General features: G+C 46.8%; 1 pseudogene; it reads left to right on the top strand.

Annotated features, from left to right (window-relative positions):
- Positions 1–3192: 3192 nt before the first annotated feature.
- Positions 3193–6002, top strand: LOC125526808 (annotated as a pseudogene).
- Positions 6003–6321: the final 319 nt, after the last annotated feature.

Raw genomic sequence — 6321 nt, 5'->3', positions numbered from 1 at the left:
AATACATAGACAAACAGAGTGTCCCTAGTATGCCTCTAATTGACTAGCTCGTTAATCAAAGATGGTTATGTTTCCTGACCATAAACATGTGTTGTCATTTGATAAACGGGATCACATCATTAGAGAATGGTGTGATGGACAAGACCCATCCGTTAGCTTAGCATTATGATCGTTTAGTTTTATTGCTATTGCTTTGTTCATGACTTATACATATTCCTCTGACTATGAGATTATGCAACTCCCAAATACCGGAGGAACACCTTGTGTGCTATCAAACATCACAACGTAACTAGGTGATTATAAAGATGCTATACAGGTGTCTCCTAAGGTGTTTGTTGAGTTGGCATAGATCAAGATTAGGATTTGTCACTCCATGTATCGGAGAGGTATCTTTGGGCCCTCTCGGTAATGCACATCACTATAAGCCTTGCAAGCAATGTGACTAATGAGTTAGTTGCAGGATGATGCATTACAGAACGAGTAAAGAGACTTGCCGGCAACGAGATTGAACTAGGCATGATGATACCCACGATTGAATCTCGGGCAAGTAACATACCGATGACAAAGGGAATAACGTATGTTGTTATGCGGTTTGACCGATAAAGATCTTTGTAGGATATGTAGGAATCAATATGAGCATCCAGGTTCCGCTATTGGTTATTGACCGACGATTATGTCTCGGTCATGTCTACATAGTTCTCGAACCCATAGGGTCCGCACGCTTAACGTTCGATGACGATTTGTATTATGAGTTATGTGTTTTGGTGAGTGAAGTTTGTTCAGAGTCCCGAATGAGATCACGGACATAACGAGGAGTCTTGGAATGGTCAAGAGGTAAAGATTCATATATTGGAAGGTTGTATTTGGACATCGAAATGGTTCCGAGTGATTCATATATTTTACCGGAGTACTGAGGGGTTACCGGAACCCCCTGGGAAAGTTATTGCCTAATGGGCCATAGTGGAGGAGAGGAGGCAGGCCACGGGAGGTGGCGCGCGCCCTCCTTGCCCAATCCGAATTGGACAAGGGGAGGGGGCACGGCCCCCCTCTTTCCTTCTCCCTTCTCCTCCTTCCCCTTCCCCCTCTCCGTTGGAAGGAAGGGGGGCGAATCCTACTAGGAACGAAGTCCTAGTAGGACTCCCCCCTCTTGGCGCCCCCCTTGGGCCAGCCTCCTCCTCCCCCTCCTTTATATACGTGCGCAGGGGCACCCCAAAGGCACAACAATTGTTTCTTAGCCGTGTGCGGTGCCCCCCTCCACAGTTTACTCCTCCAGTCATAGCGTCGTAGTGCTTAGGCGAAGCCCTGCGCAGATCACATCACCATCACTGTCACCACGCCGTCATGTGACGGAAGCTGACGGAACTCTCCCTCTACCCTCTACTAGATCAAGAGCTCGAGGGACGTCACCGAGCTGAACGTGTGCTGAACACGGAGGTGCCGTACATTCGGTACTTGGATCGGTTGGATCGTGAAGACGTTCGACTACATCAACCGCATTAACATAACGCTTCTGCTTTCCTTCTACGAGGGTACGTGGACACACTCTCCCCTTCTCGTTGCTATGCATCTCCTAGATAGATCTTGCGTGATCGTAGGAATTTTTTTGAAATTGCATGCTACGTTCCCCGACACACTCTCCCTCCCTCCCTCCCTATATCTTTGGATCTTCAATACCATGTTCTCGTGAGCTGCCTCACATGACCGGATCAGTCAATGTGATCACTGGTGCATTTGTTGGGATATGATGAATTTTCACTTTATAATTAGATTGTTCATTGAGTACAATTGAATCTTCGAGGTTCTCTTACCGTATAATTAAATAGTTTTGTATGCTCTCCGATCTATTTGTCTTCTCTGAACAAGTTTGACGGGTCTTTCTTCAGAGGAAGAGATAAGGGTAGGAGGCAAATCAGAAGATAGAAGGCAGAGGGGAGATTACATCATGGACAACACGCACGGGCGTAGCTAGGTGTGACTTCTCGTTGCGAAAGCTGACTGCACCTTAAGCTCGGTAGCTCCCACATGTGATGTCTCATTCCATGCCAGCGATGTCTCTGAGGAAGAGAGGGAGACATGGGAGGGGACTAAGAATGTGTTGGATTGGGGACTCACCGACACATAGAGCTCGATGGCTAAAACAGAAGGGAATCTGGCCCCAATGACCTCCCTGTCACCCTGAACCACTGTACACATATCCAACTCATACTAAGAGTCGAGGGGTGAGAGGCACAACAATGGCGAGCTCCTCATGTCAAACACCGAGTGAGGGAAGAGGGGGTAACTGCAACACGAGGAAGGCACATGCGAGCGAGCAAGAGAGCGAAGCGGCAACTATGGTTTTACCGAGAGAGAGAGAGAGAGAGAGAGAGAGAGAGAGAGAGAGAGAGAGGGAGCGAGAGCGGATATGTTTTTTGAGAGAGAGAGAGAGAGAGAGAGAGAGAGAGAGAGAGAGAGAGAGAGGGAACGAGAGCGGACATAGTCTCCTCAACCTTTAAGCCTTCCTACCATAATTAAGCCAACAACAGTTGAGATTGGAGTCAATGACAAAGATAAAATTGACCTAAAAAACTATGAAACCCATAACATAGGGAGGCAAACCCATAACATAGGAAGGCAAAGGTTGTCATCAATGAGCAATTTCACGTGTACGAAGCAAATTAAGCGGCTACCAGGTCGCTTAGCCTTTAAGAATTAAATTGCCACAATACTATTAGTTGAAACTGAACGTTTTAAGATAGCACCAATCAAAACCAAGGCGCCATGAACTAAGTGTAGCATAGATAATTAGGTTTCTTGTGTGGAACCAATTCATTGGGGTTCAAGTTCTAAACTTGGCACCGGTGTTCGCTTTTTTCTGTTTTTATTTCATATTTTTCGGCGATGTTCGTTTGATGGGAGGAAACGTTTCCGTCAAGTACGAACCATGTGTATGTGGGCATCTACGATTGTACTGTGTTTCATAAAACAAAAATGCCAAAATACCATTGCTATTTTGGTTTTTATGCTAAAATAGCGCCACCGTGAAATATCAACATATCATGTTAGCCAAATTGTGAATAGCGTTTTCTTCTTCTTTTGACTACAGTCGAGCTATGAATAGCTTGTCAGATTTTTGGCATTGCAAGATTACCCCTGTCAAATCTTCTATCCCTAACCAAAAAACTCTCCTTCCCCCCCTCTCCTCTACCAGCCATGGTGGCGGGCCAACCAGTGCCGCGCCCGCGCCGGCCGCGTGGGGCTCACTCCTGGCCATCCTCCTCTCTAGTTCCGCCGCCTCCTTGTTTTCTCCCGCCTCTTGTCCACCTAGGCTCCGCCGCCTGCCTCATGCTAGTCACTGCGCCATTTCCATTCTCAGGTTCGAGTTTTCCATTCGCTACTGTATAGCACGGCCCATTCCATGGCCTAGTCCCGGCGGACGCGCGCTCTCAGAGGCACGCGGCCGTGGCCGTGCTGCACGCAGCGGCGCCCCGGGCAATCTGTCCGTGGGCAAGGCAGTCCACACGCAGACGGTCAGAGCCACCCATTTCGACGTCGTCCTGCACAACCACCTCATCGCCTTCTATGCCAAGTGCGGCCGCCTGGGCCTCGCCCACCAGGTGTTCGACGCAATGCCCTCCCGGAACCCGGTCTCCGGGAACCTCCTCATGTCCGGATACGCTTCCTCCGGGCAACACAGGGACGCGCTCGCGCTGCTCAGGGCGGCCGACTTCAGCCTCAACGAGTACGTCCTGTCGACCGCCGTGTCCGCGACGGCCCATGTATGGTGCTATGACATGGGGAGGCAGTGCCACGGGCATGCTGTCAAGTCTGGGCTGGCGGAGCACCATTATGTCTGCAACGCGTTGCTGCATATGTATTGCCAGTGTGCTCATGTGGAGGATGCGGTGAAGGTGTTCGAGAGTGTGCCCGGCTTCAATGCGTTCGCATTCAACTCGATGATAAATGGGTTTCTTGACAAGGGGATGTTTGATTGATCCGTCAGTGTTGTGAGAAGCATGGTCGGAGAAGTTGAGCAATGGGATCATGTGTCGTATGTCGCAGTTCTTGGGCATTGTGCTAGCACCAAAGAGTTGCTGCTTGGTCGTCAAGTGCATGCCCAGGCATTGAAGAGGAGGCTCGAGCTAAGTGTGTATGTGGGCAGCGCGCTGGTTGATATGTATGGGAAATGTGAGTGTGCATATGATGCTAGTTCCGCGTTCGAGGTTTTGCCAGAAAAGAATGTTGTTTCTTGGACAGCTGTTATGACTGCTTATACCCAAAATGAGCTATTTGAAGAGGCATTGCAGTTATTCTTGGACTTGAAAATGGAAGGAGTCCAACCAAATGAGTTCACTTATGCCGTGGCTCTCAACAGTTGTGCTGGTCTTGCAGCCCTGAAAAATGGTAATGCACTCAGTGCCTCCACTATGAAAACTGGGCATTGGGGTGCTCTGTCTGTCTGCAATGCCCTAATTAACATGTATGCAAAAAGTGGCATAAATGATGCATGGAGAGTCTTCATCTCTATGCCATGGCGTGACGTGGTCTCTTGGAATTCGATCATAATAGGCTATGCTCATCATGGCCTTGCGAGAGAAGCCATGTCTGTATTTCATGATATGTTGTTTGCTGAAGAAACCCCATCCTATGTGACCTTTGTTGGGGTGCTGTCAGCTTGTGCACAGTTGGGACTTGTAGACGAAGGACTGTACTATTTGAACACTATGATGAAGGAAATGGGAATAAAACCTGGAAGAGAACATTACACCTGCATGGTTGGTTTGCTGTGCAGAGATGGACGCCTAGATGAGGCAGAACACTTCATATTGGGCAATTATATTGGCACAGACGTTGTTGCATGGAAATCACTTTTAGGTTCTTGCCAGGTATATAAAAACTATGGCCTGGGTCATCGAGTAGCAGAGCAGATCCTTCAGTTGAAGCCCAATGATGTAGGGACCTATGTTATGCTTTCTAACATGTATGCAAGAGCAAACCGATGGGATGGTGTTGTGAAGGTCCGGAAGCTGATGAAAGAGAGGGGCGTTAGGAAAGAGCCTGGTGTTAGTTGGATTCAAGTAGGAAGTGAGGTCCAAGTTTTCACATCAGACAACAAGAATCACCAATGGATAAACCAGATCACAAGAAAACTGAGAGAGTTGATAGACCAGATCAAAGGGATTGGATATGTTCCAAATTTTGCAGTTGTCCTACATGATGTTGAGGATGAACAAAAGGCAGAGCATCTTATGTATCACAGTGAGAAAATGTCCCTTGCCTTTGGCCTTATTCACAGCCCTGAAGGAGCAACTATCCGTATAATGAAAAACCTCAGGATATGTGATGATTGCCATGTTACTATGAAACTCATATCACTTGTGACAAGAAGAAGAATAGTTGTAAGGGACACTGTCCGGTTTCATTGTATAGAAGATGGAGTTTGCTCATGTGATGACCATTGGTGATCCATACCTTGGTTCTCAATAGCTCCAGAGCATATGTGATGTTCTGAACATCAACATGGTATGTCATCTAATTTTCTAGTGAAAAGGTTATACTCTGTTTCCGCAATGAGAGAACTCCGATAGCTTTGATTTAAAAGTTTCATACATGTTCATACTACTGTATTTAGGGTGTGATATTCATATTCAATGTTGTGTTATCGTCTCATGATATAAATTCGGCCCCAGTACTACTAGATCAAATTGGGTTGATGAACAAGTTCACACTGAATTAAAATGTTGCCGAGTACTTGCATGCAAACTTAATTTCAGACAGTTAAGCCTAGTGATCCAGTGACGCAATTGCCATGCAAATCTAAAAGGCACTACACCAGCGGCGATATTTTCTTCTTTGACACATTGATTTCCTTTTGAATTCAGGATAGTACTGGAATCCTACCAGCAGGAACAAACAATGGTAACGCTGTAGCAGATCCAGGTGTTGGCAAAGCAGGGCAGAATGGCGAGACAGATCTTAACACGCAACACAAGGCACACGAGGGGGGGTGGATTCAGGAATCCCATTGCTGAGAACAAAGGAACTAGCAGAAGAAAAGATGAGCCAGTACAGAAGCCAAATGACAAGATAACAGCACAGCGACAACATCCTCGATGGACTTCTTGCTGGATCCTCTTATCAGCGAATGTTATCCATCCCATAGGTATCTCATTGAAAAGAAGTTCATTGCCTGCTTGAAAGTTTCCGGAGGTGACTTTCTAGCCATTTATTCTTCTTTACTCTCCGATTGTGTGCAGTTTTCTTACGATAGTATATGCATATATCATGCTTAAACTTGCTAGATAAAAAAGAAACTTTTGAAGGTTTGCCATGGTCTTATGG

This window comes from Triticum urartu, unplaced genomic scaffold, assembly GCF_003073215.2.
Source record: "Triticum urartu cultivar G1812 unplaced genomic scaffold, Tu2.1 TuUngrouped_contig_1940, whole genome shotgun sequence".
NCBI classification, from domain to species: domain Eukaryota; kingdom Viridiplantae; phylum Streptophyta; class Magnoliopsida; order Poales; family Poaceae; genus Triticum; species Triticum urartu.
Note: the sequence above shows the minus strand (reverse complement) of the source record. Positions and strands in the feature narration are given on the sequence as shown.